This window comes from Hyla sarda, chromosome 5, assembly GCF_029499605.1.
Source record: "Hyla sarda isolate aHylSar1 chromosome 5, aHylSar1.hap1, whole genome shotgun sequence".
NCBI lineage: Eukaryota > Metazoa > Chordata > Amphibia > Anura > Hylidae > Hyla > Hyla sarda.
The window spans coordinates 85140809-85158480 of NC_079193.1; positions in this window are offsets into that span (position 1 = coordinate 85140809).

Here is a 17672-nt window from a genome sequence, read left to right on the forward strand (position 1 = left end):
GTAGATATGCCTCCTTATTGTAGAGAGAGATTAGAGGTAGATATGCCTCCTTATTATAGAGAGAGATTAGAGGTAGATGTGCCTCCTTATTGTAGAGAGAGATTAGAGGTAGATGTGCCTTTTATTGTAGAGAGAGATTAGAGGTAGATGTGCCTCCTTATTGTAGAGAGAGATTAGAGGTAGATGTGCATCCTTACTGTAGAGAGAGATTAGAGGTAGATGTGCACCCTTATTGTAGAGAGAGATTAGAGGTAGATGTGCATCCTTATTGTAGAGATAGATTAGAGGTAGATATGCATCCTTATTGTAGAGAGAGATTAGAGGTAGGTATGCATCCTTATTGTAGAGAGAGATTAGAGGTAGATGTGCACCCTTATTGTAGAGAGAGATTAGAGGTAGATATGCCTCCTTATTGTAGAGAGAGATTAGAGGTAGATGTGCCTCCTTATTGTAGAGAGAGATTAGAGGTAGATATGCCTCCTTATTGTAGAGAGAGATTAGAGGTAGATATGCCTCCTTATTGTAGAGAGAGATTAGAGGTAGATATGCCTCCTTATTGTAGAGAGAGATTAGAGGTAGATATGCCTCCTTATTGTAGAGAGAGATTAGAGGAAAATATGCCTCCTTATTGTAGAGAGAGATTAGAGGTAGATGTGCCTCCTTATTGTAGAGAGAGATTAGAGGTAGATATGCCTCCTTATTGTAGAGAGAGATTAGAGGTAGATATGCCTCCTTATTGTAGAGAGAGATTAGAGGTAGATGTGCCTCCTTATTGTAGAGAGAGATTAGAGGTAGATGTGCCTCCTTATTGTAGAGAGAGATTAGAGGTAGATATGCCTCCTTATTGTAGAGAGAGATTAGAGGTAGATGTGCCTCCTTATTGTAGAGAGAGATTAGAGGTAGATGTGCCTCCTTATTGTAGAGAGAGATTAGAGGTAGATGTGCCTCCTTATTGTAGAGAGAGATAAGAGGTAGATATGCATCCTTATTGTAGAGAGAGATTAGAGATAGATGTGCCTCCTTATTGTAGAGAGAGATTAGAGGTAGATGTGCCTCCTTATTGTAGAGAGAGATTAGAGGTAGATATGCCTCCTTATTGTAGAGAGATTAGAGGTAGATGTGCCTCCTTATTGTAGAGAGAGATTAGAGGTAGATGTGCCTCCTTATTGTAGAGAGAGATTAGAGGTAGATATGCCTCCTTATTGTAGAGAGAGATTAGAGGTAGATATGCCTCCTTATTGTAGAGAGAGATTAGAGGTAGATGTGCCTCCTTATTGTAGAGAGAGATTAGAGGTAGATGTGCCTCCTTATTGTAGAGAGAGATTAGAGGTAGATGTGCCTCCTTATTGTAGAGAGAGATTAGAGGTAGATATGCCTCCTTATTGTAGAGAGAGATTAGAGGTAGATGTGCCTCCTTATTGTAGAGAGAGATTAGAGGTAGATGTGCCTCCTTATTGTAGAGAGAGATTAGAGGTAGATGTGCCTCCTTATTGTAGAGAGAGATTAGAGGTAGATGTGCCTCCTTATTGTAGAGAGAGATTAGAGGTAGATGTGCCTCCTTATTGTAGAGAGAGATTAGAGGTAGATGTGCCTCCTTATTGTAGAGAGAGATTAGAGGTAGATGTGCCTCCTTATTGTAGAGAGAGATAAGAGGTAGATATGCATCCTTATTGTAGAGAGAGATTAGAGGTAGATGTGCCTCCTTATTGTAGAGAGAGATTAGAGGTAGATGTGCCTCCTTATTGTAGAGAGAGATTAGAGGTAGATATGCATCCTTATTGTAGAGAGAGATTAGAGGTAGATATGCCTCCTTATTGTAGAGAGAGATTAGAGGTAGATGTGCCTCCTTATTGTAGAGAGAGATTAGAGGTAGATATGCCTCCTTATTGTAGAGAGAGATTAGAGGTAGATATGCCTCCTTATTGTAGAGAGAAATTAGAGGTAGATGTGCCTCCTTATTGTAGAGAGAGATTAGAGGTAGATGTGCCTTTTATTGTAGAGAGAGATTAGAGGTAGATGTGCCTCCTTATTGTAGAGAGAGATTAGAGGTAGATGTGCATCCTTATTGTAGAGAGATATTAGAGGTAGATGTGCATCCTTATTGTAGAGAGAGATTAGAGGTAGATGTGCATCCTTATTGTAGAGAGATATTAGAGGTAGATGTGCCTCCTTATTGTAGAGAGAGATTAGAGGTAGATGTGCCTCCTTATTGTAGAGAGAGATTAGAGGTAGATGTGCATCCTTATTGTAGAGAGAGATTAGAGGTAGATGTGCATCCTTATTGTAGAGATAGATTCGAGGTAGATATGCATCCTTATTGTAGAGAGAGATTAGAGGTAGATATGCATCCTTATTGTAGAGAGAGATTAGAGGTAGATGTGCACCCTTATTGTAGAGAGAGATTAGAGGTAGATATGCCTCCTTATTGTAGAGAGAGATTAGAGGTAGATGTTCCTCCTTATTGTAGAGAGAGAGATTAGAGGTAGATGTGCCTCTTTATTGTAGAGAGAGATTAGAGGTAGATATGCCTCCTTATTGTAGAGAGAGATTAGAGGTAGATATGCCTCCTTATTGTAGAGAGAGATTAGAGGTAGATATGCCTCCTTATTGTATAGAGAGATTAGAGGTAGATATGCCTCCTTATTGTAGAGAGAGATTAGAGGTAGATGTGCCTCCTTATTGTAGAGAGAGATTAGAGGTAGATATGCCTCCTTATTGTAGAGAGAGATTAGAGGTAGATGTGCCTCCTTATTGTAGAGAGAGATTAGAGGTAGATGTGCCTCCTTATTGTAGAGAGAGATTAGAGGTAGATATGCCTCCTTATTGTAGAGAGAGATTAGAGGTAGATGTGCCTCCTTATTGTAGAGAGAGATTAGAGGTAGATATGCCTCCTTATTGTAGAGAGAGATTATAGGTAGATATGCCTCCTTATTGTAGAGAGAGATTAGAGGTAGATGTGCCTCCTTATTGTAGAGAGAGATTAGAGGTAGATGTGCCTCCTTATTGTAGAGAGAGATTAGAGGTAGATGTGCCTCCTTATTGTAGAGAGAGATTAGAGGTAGATATGCCTCCTTATTGTAGAGAGAGATTAGAGGTAGATGTGCCTCCTTATTGTAGAGAGAGATTAGAGGTAGATATGCCTCCTTATTGTAATGAGAGATTAGAGGTAGATATGCCTCCTTATTGTAGAGAGAGATTAGAGGTAGATGTGCCTCCTTATTGTAGAGAGAGATTAGAGGTAGATGTGCCTCCTTATTGTAGAGAGAGATTAGAGGTAGATGTGCCTCCTTATTGTAGAGAGAGATTAGAGGTAGATGTGCCTCCTTATTGTAGAGAGAGATTAGAGGTAGATATGCCTCCTTATTGTAGAGAGAGATTAGAGGTAGATATGCCTCCTTATTGTAGAGAGAGATTAGAGGTAGATGTGCCTCCTTATTGTAGAGAGAGATTAGAGGTAGATGTGCCTCCTTATTGTAGAGAGAGATTAGAGGTAGATATGCCTCCTTATTGTAGAGAGAGAGATTAGAGGTAGATGTGCCTCCTTATTGTAGAGAGAGATTAGAGGTAGATGTGCCTCCTTATTGTAGAGAGAGATTAGAGGTAGATATGCCTCCTTATTGTAGAGAGAGATTAGAGGTAGATGTGCCTCCTTATTGTAGAGAGAGATTAGAGGTAGATGTGCCTCCTTATTGTAGAGAGAGATTAGAGGTAGATATGCATCCTTATTGTAGAGAGAGATTAGAGGTAGATGTGCCTCCTTATTGTAGAGAGAGATTAGAGGTAGATGTGCCTCCTTATTGTAGAGAGAGATTAGAGGTAGATGTGCCTCCTTATTGTAGAGAGAGATTAGAGGTAGATATGCCTCCTTATTGTAGAGAGAGATTAGAGGTAGATGTGCCTCCTTATTGTAGAGAGAGATTAGAGGTAGATGTGCCTCCTTATTGTAGAGAGAGATTAGAGGTAGATGTGCCTCCTTATTGTAGAGAGAGATTAGAGGTAGATATGCCTCCTTATTGTAGAGAGAGATTAGAGGTAGATATGCCTCCTTATTGTAGAGAGAGATTAGAGGTAGATGTGCCTCCTTATTGTAGAGAGAGATTAGAGGTAGATGTGCCTCCTTATTGTAGAGAGAGATTAGAGGTAGATGTGCCTCCTTATTGTAGAGAGAGATTAGAGGTAGATATGCCTCCTTATTGTAGAGAGAGATTAGAGGTAGATATGCCTCCTTATTGTAGCGAGAGATTAGAGGTAGATGTGCCTCCTTATTGTAGAGAGAGATTAGAGGTAGATGTGCCTCCTTATTGTAGAGAGAGATTAGAGGTAGATGTGCCTCCTTATTGTAGAGAGAGATTAGAGGTAGATGTGCCTCCTTATTGTAGAGAGAGATTAGAGGTAGATATGCCTCCTTGTTGTAGAGATAGATTAGAGGTAGATGTGCCTCCTTATTGTAGAGAGAGATTAGAGGTAGATGTGCCTCCTTATTGTATTGAGAAATTAGAGGTAGATATGCATCCTTATTGTAGAGAGAGATTAGAGGTAGATATGCCTCCTTATTGTAGAGAGAGTTTAGAGGTAGATGTGCCTCCTTATTGTAGAGAGAGATTAGAGGTAGATGTGCCTCCTTATTGTAGAGAGAGATTAGAGGTAGATATGCCTCCTTATTGTAGAGAGAGATTAGAGGTAGATGTGCCTCCTTATTGTAGAGAGAGATTAGAGGTAGATGTGCATCCTTATTGTAGAGAGATTAGAGGTAGATGTGCCTCCTTATTGTAGAGAGAGATTAGAGGTAGATGTGCATCCTTATTGTAGAGAGAGATTAGAGGTAGATATGCCTCCTTATTGTAGAGAGAGATTAGAGGTAGATATGCCTCCTTATTGTAGCGAGAGATTAGAGGTAGATATGTCTCCTTATTGTAGAGAGAGATTAGAGGTAGATGTGCCTCCTTATTGTAGAGAGAGATTAGAGGTAGATATGCCTCCTTATTGTAGAGAGAGATTAGAGGTAGATGTGCCTCCTTATTGTAGAGAGAGATTAGAGGTAGATGTGCCTCCTTATTGTAGAGAGAGATTAGAGGTAGATGTGCCTCCTTATTGTAGAGAGAGATTAGAGGTAGATGTGCCTCCTTTTTGTAGAGAGAGATTAGAGGTAGATATGCCTCCTTATTGTAGAGAGAGATTAGAGGTAGATGTGCCTCCTTATTGTAGAGAGAGATTAGAGGTAGATGTGCCTCCTTATTGTAGAGAGAGATTAGAGGTAGATATGCCTCCTTATTGTAGAGAGAGTTTAGAGGTAGATGTGCCTCCTTATTGTAGAGAGAGATTAGAGGTAGATGTGCCTCCTTATTGTAGAGAGAGATTAGAGGTAGATATGCCTCCTTATTGTAGAGAGAGATTAGAGGTAGATGTGCCTCCTTATTGTAGAGAGAGATTAGAGGTAGATGTGCCTCCTTATTGTAGAGAGAGATTAGAGGTAGATATGCCTCCTTATTGTAGAGAGAGATTAGAGGTAGATGTGCCTCCTTATTGTAGAGAGAGATTAGAGGTAGATATGCCTCCTTATTGTAGAGAGAGATTAGAGGTAGATGTGCCTCCTTATTGTAGAGAGAGATTAGAGGTAGATGTGCATCCTTATTGTAGAGAGATTAGAGGTAGATATGCCTCCTTATTGTAGAGAGAGATTAGAGGTAGATATGCCTCCTTATTGTAGCGAGAGATTAGAGGTAGATGTGCCTCCTTATTGTAGAGAGAGATTAGAGGTAGATGTGCCTCCTTATTGTAGAGAGAGATTAGAGGTAGATGTGCCTCCTTATTGTAGAGAGAGATTAGAGGTAGATGTGCCTCTTTATTGTAGAGAGAGATTAGAGGTAGATATGCCTCCTTATTGTAGAGATAGATTAGAGGTAGATGTGCCTCCTTATTGTAGAGAGAGATTAGAGGTAGATGTGCCTCCTTATTGTAGAGAGAGATTAGAGGTAGATATGCATCCTTATTGTAGAGAGAGATTAGAGGTAGATATGCCTCCTTATTGTAGAGAGAGTTTAGAGGTAGATGTGCCTCCTTATTGTAGAGAGAGATTAGAGGTAGATGTGCCTCCTTATTGTAGAGAGAGATTAGAGGTAGATATGCCTCCTTATTGTAGAGAGAGATTAGAGGTAGATGTGCCTCCTTATTGTAGAGAGAGATTAGAGGTAGATGTGCATCCTTATTGTAGAGAGATTAGAGGTAGATGTGCCTCCTTATTGTAGAGAGAGATTAGAGGTAGATGTGCATCCTTATTGTAGAGAGAGATTAGAGGTAGATGTGCATCCTTATTGTAGAGAGAGATTAGAGGTAGATGTGCATCCTTATTGTAGAGAGAGATGAGAGGTAGATGTGCCTCCTTATTGTAGAGAGAGATTAGAGGTAGATATGCCTCCTTATTGTAGCGAGAGATTAGAGGTAGATGTGCCTCCTTATTGTAGAGAGAGATTAGAGGTAGATGTGCCTCCTTATTGTAGAGAGAGATTAGAGGTAGATGTGCCTCCTTATTGTAGAGAGAGATTAGAGGTAGATGTGCCTCCTTTTTGTAGAGAGAGATTAGAGGTAGATATGCCTCCTTATTGTAGAGAGAGATTAGAGGTAGATGTGCCTCCTTATTGTAGAGAGAGATTAGAGGTAGATGTGCCTCCTTATTGTAGAGAGAGATTAGAGGTAGATATGCCTCCTTATTGTAGAGAGAGTTTAGAGGTAGATGTGCCTCCTTATTGTAGAGAGAGATTAGAGGTAGATGTGCCTCCTTATTGTAGAGAGAGATTAGAGGTAGATATGCCTCCTTATTGTAGAGAGAGATTAGAGGTAGATGTGCCTCCTTATTGTAGAGAGAGATTAGAGGTAGATGTGCCTCCTTATTGTAGAGAGAGATTAGAGGTAGATATGCCTCCTTATTGTAGAGAGAGATTAGAGGTAGATGTGCATCCTTATTGTAGAGAGATTAGAGGTAGATGTGCCTCCTTATTGTAGAGAGAGATTAGAGGTAGATATGCCTCCTATCTCAATAGGAATGGATTTATGTGTATGTATGGCCATATCCACATATGAAGAGTTAGATCTTCCATCAAATAATAATGACTTTATACATATAGCCATGTAGGCATATGAAGAGATCCCTCATGTATAAACCATCAGTTTTGAAAAAAAACGGAGTTATTTATTTTATTCTATTTTATTTTTGATTGTTAAGATATTATTAAAATACTTACCTGAAAACAACTAACATCTGAATATAGACAGTCCCGATTAAATAGAATGAGGGCTATGGGAGTCAGGAGACATTGGGAAGAAACATCCAGTATTTCTTCTCAGTCTCGGGGTATGCACTGTTCGAGTGAAAACATCAGAAATGAGTCTAAGTTCTAGTGCATGCGCCAAATGACTCAAGGTGCAAATGTGACGTAGGTAAACATGAGGTCACATGACACGGAACGCGATGAGTAACGTTGACAACTTAGGACGCGGCTGAGAGAGTAAGATCACATGATCAATGCGTCATGGTACTCCCTTACTTTGATTGGATGATTTGCTATCGCGGGACACGAGAGTATGATGCAGTGTTCGCTGAATGGACGATCAATTTAGGAAGTGATGTCAATACCAGGTTATATAAGAGAGTGTCTGGCGTTCCTCCTGGCATTAGCCTCTAACCCTTGACAAAGGGGATTTATCACTGAAACGTCGGGTGGGTTGGTAGTTTTATACAGTAGATGATTATACAATAGCAATGAGCAGTGAGAATACCTTGTGGTAAAATAAAAGTAAGACTAGCACGGGGAAGTGATATATCAAAAAGCTCTATGCAAATAAAGAAGAGGAGTAATTCATAGCTCCCTAAATATAATAACATCCACTGATAATTTTAACTTTGCATCAGGGGTAATATTTTAATAGGATACCAATAAAGAGTTGTTTTTAAGGGGGGTTCTAGTGAAGGGTTATTTCCCCGCGAGGGGGTAACCCCTCAAAGGTTGTATAGTTTATGATTTACCCTGTAACCTCCAGGGACATTTTTTGTATACATAGTTTGACACACTGTAACAAACTACTCCTCATGTAATCTCCTTACTACTGGGGTGACACACTGTAACAAACTACTCCTCATGTAATCTCCTTACTACTGGGGTGACACACTGTAAAAAACCTCCTCCTCATGTAATCTCCTTACTACTGGAGTGACACACTGTAACAAACTACTCCTCATGTAATCTCCTTACTACTGGAGTGACACACTGTAACAAACTACTCCTCATGTAATCTCCTTACTACTGGAGTGACACACTGTAACAAACTACTCCTCATGTAATCTCCTTACTACTGGAGTGACACACTGTAACAAACTACTCCTCATGTAATCTCCTTACTACTGGAGTGACACACTGTTACAAACCTCCTCCTCATGTAATCTCCTTACTACTGGAGTGACACACTGTTACAAACCTCCTCCTCATGTAATCTCCTTACTACTGGAGTGACACACTGTAACAAACCTCCTCCCCATGTAATCTCCTTACTATCTCCTTGCCCATTGGTAGCTGGTTGCCTGGGGTTACCTGTGCCTCTTGAACTCTGGGTATATAATGTGATCACCTCTCACATGACATATCACATGACCTTAGGAAGGTCCTATACAGTGTAAATGTTCTAACAACCTTCATATATTAATTACATTCACTGTACAATACATATAATAGATGTACATACTTAATATACAAGACGATACCATATCATTCCTTAGGGGGGACCCTGCAGGAGAGCCCTGTGGACCTGAGGAACTCTACCTGAGGGGACATTAGGACTGTACAGAACCATTGTCTGTACCGAGACACCACATAAGTATGGCTTCTTTTATGGCTTGTATGGCTTATTTTTACTACATACAGTAAATATGGAGAGGCTCTTGTCTAGCTATTTATCAATGAAGACCCGAGCTGCCCAACTGACACCTATACTCACGGTATCTGAAAAATAGGGAATTATAGTACAAAAAATATGGGGCTCTGGGTTACGGATATTTAACCAATAAACAGTTTATTAAAATTAAATGATACACAATTCTATAATATGACCTGCGAATCACAGGGCCCTTGTGAGTAGTGTTGCTCGCGAATATTCACAATTCGAATATTATTCGCGAATATCGCATATTCGCGAATTCGCGAATTTCGCGAATATAGCGCTATATATTCGTAATTACGAATATTCGTTTATTTTTTTCTTCACAGTACACATCACAGTGATCACCCCTCTCTGCTTCCAGCTTGTGTGGTGTAAAGAAGGCTGGAAAAAATGGGGGGAGTGTGCATAAAATATAACTTTTAATAACCACCTCTAAAATATTATATCATAAGTGATGAATAATAATCAGCCATTTGACCCGGATAGGGGCCTCTTAGCAATAGTACGCCAAAGCTCTGCTGCTAAAATATAGACCAGGGGACAAATTCCCAAGTATATATAACAAGATATCACATCCAGGATACAATCTGCCCAGAGGGACTAGATGTATCCCATGACACAACAGCCCTACGCGTTTCGGCACAAAGTAGCATGTGTCCTCCTCAGGGGCTCAACAAATGGATGCCATATAACAAAACAAAAAAATAAATAAATCATTTATCCACAGTGATTTATTGGATAATGGTCTATAGCCAAGATGTGGCTCGAAGTATCGGAAACGCTTCCTTCACCCTTCCCAGATTCAACGGTCCTGTCGGGACTCGACGTGAAACGGTTCTGGCGTAAGAGGTAAGTATGAAGCGCTCCGGACAATGTGTGTAAACCCGCAGTGGCGGGGAGCCGAGCTGTATGCCGGCTTCTCACACACATGTGTAAAGAAGGCTCTAATACTACTGTGTGAGACTGGCGAGCGTAAATTCGCATATGCGAAAATTCGCACATGCTAATTTTCGCATATGCGTATTTTCGCATGCGCGAAAATAAAACGAGAATATAACGAATATGCGAATATTCGCGAATATATGACGAATATTCGTCCATATATTCGCGAATATTCGCGAATTCGAATATGGCCTATGCCGCTCAACACTACTTGTGAGTCGTCTAGGTCACCTCTTAATCAATAAAATACTATTCAGATCATTGTAAATGTTAAAAATATATATATGTGAGACCATGCAACTAATAGAACTAGTCCAAGTATTCCAAATAGCAAGTTCTGTTACTGTCTCTTAGTGCAAAAAATATTCGGCTGGTATGCTTAACAAGTAGACTTGGGGATAGTACTCCGTTGGTATCCTCAGAGGTTATATGCAATGCATGCAGTACGTTCAGTTGCAATGTTGCTCACCAGTCCTTGGATGTTGGATATAGGTGAGGAAAATGTACCTTCCTGTAACGCTGGCCTTAATCCTCTGTGCCGCCTCTCCTCACAGGATGGCAGTGCTCCGGCTCGGTATCGCTTCAGTAGTAAAGGAAACTGGTACGCTCAGCGGCATCTTCATGTATGTTATGTGCGTCTGCGGTGCTTTGATTGACAGGCAAATATCCCTTAGGTAACAAAGTCAATAAGTGCCAAATAGGGCACAATGGGGTACTGGTGGTGGTCACAGATATAAGTATATCATACAATTTTTTTTATTTTATTTCCAGATTACCCCTTTGTGAATCTACAGTAAAAATCCTAGACAGACCCTTGGATTTGTGCCAGATATCTGCAAAATGATATATGACGGGGGCTGATCCACATGTGGCTACCCACCAGGGTTTTGGTGTGGAATCCACATGAATAACCTATTTTAATTTATCTCTTTGACTTGAATTGTAAATCAGTAGTTCATTGGGTAATGATTCTTATTGAAAACAACTGGAGGCAGATTTCATGTGGATTACAGTGTGGAATCCACATAACAAAAAAGGTGTATATACATAGTCTTACTACTGAATCATTTTAGTTACAAGGACTTGTCTGGGTCGAAAATGAATTATATGTAATAACTTTGTGGAATTTAATGGAGTTTTGGGTGGTTTTGCCTACAGTAAATCTTTAACATGGAGTAAAAGCTGAAATACTACTCATCCGAGCCTTGTCCTGAAGTACTTCTTAATATTCTTACTTTTTATGGCAGTAAAGTCATTTAGAGTCTGATGGTAAGTTAATTATTTAGAACATAAAGAAATTGATGTGTCAAGTAAATAATGAAAAGCTTTGCACTCCACATATAATGAGGCCGGGTGCATAAACCGCTTGCTCACTTCTTAGCTGTCAGAAAAGAATATAGGAATAATGTGAACTCTCCAATAATTCCTCATACAAGGCTTGTTTGCTCAAGACGTATCGGCATTACTGTATCTGCATTATCTCAAGCTTCTTCTCTTTCATAGTTTTAACCAATTTTCTGTGTACAGATTATCAATATATATGACTATATTCAATGTATTTATTATCAGTGTATTCATTGTACATTATAATTGCCTCTTTACGTCCTTTTCACAATGGCCACCTTTTACTATCATAGTGGTTATGCCTTACATTTCCCAGGCTCCAGAAAGGCAAATCATGCTTCAATAAATAACTCATGCTGCCACGTTGATTCTTAAAGGGGTTAGCCACTTTTAAACATTTCATCTAAAAATAGGTGGTATGGCACGGGTAAGTTACTTTCTACTGCTTCTCGTCTTTGCCTCAGTCCCCATTATGTGTAATGAGATCCGCCCATGATTTCCTGTCTACTCTCTGTCCGTGAGATGTGATCCCGTCCAGGACATTGTGCATTGGATAGTACTTTGACCAGGAAGTACTCACAGCTAGAAGACTCACCAATATGGTGTATCTAGCACTCCTGAGTGAACAACAAATCAAAAATATATAACTTTGTTTCTCTTCAGATTATAAACATTGATAACAGTATAAAATACACCTGATGCATTTGCTTAGCATTTTACATCTGTCAACATTAATTCTTATCTGAAGATCATACATGCTATAGGTGAGTCTTCCCCAGGTAAATGAAGACTAAGGTGACTGCTGAAGCATCTGCACTGCCATGATGTAATAAGACCTCATGAGACATTAAAAAGATATTCTGGAGAAATATTTCAAATCAACTGGTGAACGTTAAACAGATTTTTAAATTACTTCTATATAAACATCTTCTTGTACCTATCAGCTGCCGTATACTACAGAGAAAGATCTTTCCAGTGCACCGGCTGCCACCTCTATCCATGTCGAGCACTGTTTAGAGGAGGAGCAAATCATATAGCAAAGCCCTCCTGCTCTGGACAGTTCTTCACACTGACAGAGGTGGCAGCGGAGAGCACTGTTTTGACTGGAAAGACTACAGGACTTACTGCAGGGCATATAACAGCTGATACTGGAAGGCTTGATATATTAAAATAGAAATAAATGGAATTGTGTGTAACTTTCTGTCACCAGTTGATATAGATAGATAGATAGACATAGACAGATAGATAGATATTAGATGGATAGATATGTGGTGTTCCCAGCACCAGAGGCTGTCCTGTGGGCTGCAGATCTCCTCGGGCAGACCTGTGGCACAGGTGTCGGACCCGCTAAGTGACTGGTTGCCATCTTTAATATGTTTGAGCACTTTATCAAATGTTTATTATATTTTTCATATGCACTGTGTTATATGTTACTTATCTGTCTTGTACCTTTAAGAGTGAGGAGCAGTGTAAGCCATGCCCAATGGGAACCCCTAAATTGTTAGCTATATGGTGTAGTGGGGGAGGAGTTGCCCCAGTTGAGTCTAGGAGTAAGCAGTGTGCTGAGCACAAGTGTTTACCACCAGAAGTGAAGTGGTGTGTGGAGAAGCTCTAAGGGAAGTCCAAGAACAAATCTCTTCTCAAATCCTATCCAGCTATTCTGCAAGGGATCCCCTGTACAGAGGAAATTCAAGCACTGGCAGAGAAAGTCACAGGACCTTGTCAAAACCCTAGTGGCCTGGAGAATCTTCATTCTTATATAAGTCAGTATTAATTCAGTGGGTGAAAAGCACCATAAGTCCCAGCAAGGCAACAGGGCTCCCAAGGGGTTACACTGCTTCCGCTCCACTCTGCACCATATTGTTGGTGTTTAATAACATCTGCATGCTGCTCAGTAAAAAGGAAGTTACCCATAACCCAACGTCGGTGTGTTTCTTTACTCCCCGTGTCTGGCCCAGGAGAAGCTGTCTCCAACCTTGGACCATGTATAGGCTAACGGTACCCTGGCGTCACTAAGTAATCAGGTATTCCTTTCACCCCCGTGTCATCACAACTTTTGGCGTCCATGAACAGGATTGTGGTGTGTGTCTAAAAAAAAACCTAAATCTGAACTGTATCCTAGAAGAGTGCAACAGATTGTGTTTCAGAATTACTGTATGGGACTGTGCATATGTTGACTACGCTGGAGCACTTTATTACCGGCCATACACAAAGCAAAGATTGTGACCAGAGAGCAGTGTGCTGAACTCATGCTGCGACAGAAATTCCAATCCGCTCCAGGAGGGGATAATCCAGGAAGCATGAAGCGCGAAAAACTCCTGCCAGATGAAATGCCCCGCCCCTGGGCATGGGAACCAAGTTGCTGTGCCAAAGCCAAGGAGAAATTAAAGGATCACCCCCTTGTTGCACAGGAGACAGTTGAAGAAGCTGCACGGTTGATGCATTTCCTGTCGGCGGCAATTTTTGGAGGAGCCTGCTATAAAGCAAACAGCAGGACTCTACCTCCCAGCTTTACCTCGTGTGTTGAATGCAGCTAAGATGGTGGAAGAAGCAGCACGCGAACATGGCAGAAGCAAGTACCCAGCAAGTTGCAGTGGCTGCTGCAAAGTTTTTGGAGTCAGAGGTGAGCACCCCAACCGGGCCAGATTCTCCATGCCCACTTCATATTCAAGCCCCAAGAGGGTATCGGCAAGCACTCTAGAAAAGCTAGAGCCTCCAGTGAGGCCCAAGTCAATCCTGCTGCCGCGTGGAAATTCAGGGACGAGGCCAAGCTGCTGAAAAATATGGCAGAACACCTACTCCCCCTACCTGAGCAGATATCATCCCCCGGCTGCATGTACCAAGGGATCCACCGTACAGAGGAAATTCAAGCCCTGGCAGAGAAAGTCACAGGACCTTGTCAGAACCCTAGAGGCGTGGAGAACCTTCACTCTAATATCAAGTCAGTATTAGTTCAGTGGGTGAAAAGCACCATAAGCCCCAACCCAACAGGGCTCCCAAGGGGTTACACTGCATCTGCTCCACTCAGCACCATACCGTTGGTGTGTAATAACATCCTTCACCCTGCTCAGTAAAAAGACAGACTCCATTCTTCTAACTATCATAGATGAATGGAAGAAGACAACTTATGTTGTCTGTGCAGTACCTAAAACGTTCCTCCACGGAACTGGTAGTAGCCATTTACTAATGGCTCTGACTACTCCCAGCAGGAATGAGAAGAAGCAATGACTGCTTCTTATTACAGGAGACAGGACAGGGAGCAGGGGAGCTGTTACAGCTGTCGGGTATGAGACGATGGCGGCTCCCTGTTCCCTGTCTGAATAAGGAAAGAAGAATGATGGAGGGAAAATCTGGGATAAGAGATGTTTAGCTGGAGTGGAGAGAGCTTTTCTGGCGCTCCATCAACTAGGGCACGGGGATTAATCAGAATAAACACCCTTAAGGCGGACCCTGGGTAGAAATTAAAGGGGTATACGCAGGGGTCAAGTCCTGGAAAAAAAAAGTGTGGGAACTCAAGATTTCTACTCAAGGGCTGCTCCTACTAATGGAAATGGTGTTCCTGCTCTGGAAAAGTGCAGGAACTCAGTTCCTGCAGGACTTGAGCCCTGGGTATACCTGCCCGGCAATCAGACATCTTATCCCCTATCCTTTGGATAGGGGATAAGATGTCAATGACTAGAATACCCCTTTAAACAAAGCGCTCGACTAAGCACCTCTCTCCAACCTGTTGCAGGAGATGGATTCTATAGTAAGTCTATAGAGTCAAAGGCTGTCTGGGAGTAGTAGTTTTGCAACAGTTGGGGGCAAACTGTTTAGGAAACACTGATATTGATACACAAACTATTATGTTATCATCATAGTAGGACACTAAAGAATAATGGAGCAATCATTGGTCTAATAACCTAAACTACTACCGTAGTCCCTACTAGCTACAATTGTGATAGCATTTACACTTCAGTTATGTTTTAGGTTTCTTCTCAGTGCCAACTACAAACTTACAAAGGAGAAATATTTCCTATGACATCCATGTTAGGACGCTGACATTACTACCTACATACTTGCTTGTTTTAACTTCTGACTGTTGGGAATCATCAAAGTGACTGTTTCTAAACTTGTATCTCATGACAGATGGGACATGACTGTAAGGATGCGACAGACCTTCCTGGTATTTGACAAGTGAGTTGTGCTTTCTTCCATGCAGCTCCGGAACGTTGCGGTCCCAATTAGCAGTCTGTGTATCAGTCAGATGGGGAGCTCAGATGGGGACTGTATGCCCAACCAAGCAAAACTTGCAGAAATTGATTAGAAAGGAAAATCCTGTTGCTATATATCCTCCTAAACATATGTTGAATTTTGAAATGCAAAAGCAGTTTTTCACGTAAATTCTTCTTTATAGTTGTGGAAGTTGGAACAAATCACTTACTAATGCTGCAGTAGATTATTGGGAAATTGATCGGTTATGAAAAGCAACACTTCTAGATTAGTTTCTACTATAATTATATATGGGATAGTGTATGCTTTAGGGTACGTTTATTGCTGTCCATTTAATGTATACATGTTATAGGACAAAATAGGAAAAATTTATTTCCTATTGGCTTACATTATGAGAAAAACGGCATACACAATAACGTACTTGACTATGTTTTTGCATACAGTAATGAAGAACCTGCTATAATGTGCCCCAACAATGTGCCAGTTACATTGCGCCACTCCATGAAAATAACAGTATGGCTCTTTATACAGTAACAGACATGGTATAGAACTTAGTAACAGCCACAATCTCTCCTAAAAGTAGTAGGTGTAGGCAGCAGGGTTCCCCCCATAGTAGATACAGGCAGCAGAGTCCCCCACAGAAGGTACAGGCAGCAGAGTTCCCCCACAGTAGGTACAGGCAGCAGAGTTCCACCACAGTAGGTACAGGCAGCAGAGATCCCTCCCAGGAGGAGCGCGCCTTCAGTCCTCCACAGTGCAGGCACCCATGAGTGATGTTGTTGGTGCCGGCACTGCATAGGGGCGGAGGTCACGTCTCCTCTCTGTGTAGGCCGCAGATGCAGCTCACACAGAGAGGAAACGCTGTCTGCATGGGGATCCGGGACGAGTGTCTGGGATCCTCAGTAGCAGCAGCGGTGGAGGGCCCTTTACTCGTCCGGGCCCTCGGACCACTGGTCAGTCCGGCTGGTCAGTCCGCCACTGGCCGATGCATACAAGGTCCTGATACCAGTGTCAGGATCTTGTATGCTGGAGTGAGGCAGGGCTGGCGGCCTACCCAGAATTTTCCCAGTAGGCCAGTCTGGCCTTGAATGAACCCAATTGCCAGGCAGGATGCCCACAAAATGTCAGCCCCACTGCATTTCCATGTCATGCCATTCATCTACCCCATTGTCAGTCACAGCTCGCTGTAGTTCAGTATTCAGAGGGATACTCCAGAGGAAAAAAAGGTTTTGAAATGAACTGAAAAAAACTTAAACAGGTTTGTAAAATACTTCTGTTTAAAAATCTAAAGTCTTCCAGTACTTGTCAGCTACTGAATGTCCTTGTCAGATACTGTGCTCTCTGCTGCCACCTCTGTCCATGTCAGGGACTGTCCAGAGCTGAAGAGGTTTGTCATGGAGATTTGTTACTGCTCTGAATAGTACCTGACAGAGGTGGCAACATAGAGCACTGTGTCAGACTGGAAAGACTACATAACTTCTTCCAGGTCATACAGCAGCTGATAAGTACTGGAAGGCCTGAGATTGACATGACATTATTACTCAGGTGATGGCAGGCAGTCTATCCTGCTTTAATGGGTGGAGCAACCACTGGGTGGAAAAAGGTAATTCTGTGACTAATTGCATTTGTAACAGCTGGAGGCACCCTGGTTTGAAAACACTGGTCTTTTGAATGGAATACAGCTCATTTGTGTTTCAATGGGTGGGGTGGCTGATGTGGGGGAGGGAGAAAAGTGACCTCACACTTATAAACTATGAACTATGGGATTCGTAGTTTTAGAGAATGAACTCCAACAGGAAATACAGATTTCACAAAAAGTTAGCCACAGCGTTATGGTAATGCAACAAAATAGCTATTAAGCCCTAAGACAAGCACAGATCCTTCCTAAGCATATCCATTACTGTCTGTCAGGTAATTACTAAAATCACCTTATGGTGGATAACGCCTTTAAAGCACCTAGGCCCCAATGCAAAATCTGTAACAGGGTTATTTGCCTCCTATGGGACAGAGGGGCCTTTTGGTGCTTAACATGTAAACTGAATTTAAGTAATGTATAAGCATCAAACTAAACACGCTAAAGTAGGAATCAGAAACTTACCTTCTTGTTTTTGTTATACTTTTTCTTCAGGATAATGCTATATGGGGCTTTTATGAATCACAACGAATGGAGCAGCACAATAGTTATATTGTATAGGTGGGTGCAAAGCCATCCTCCAGACTCTGAGGAACCCCTTAATCCAGTCATA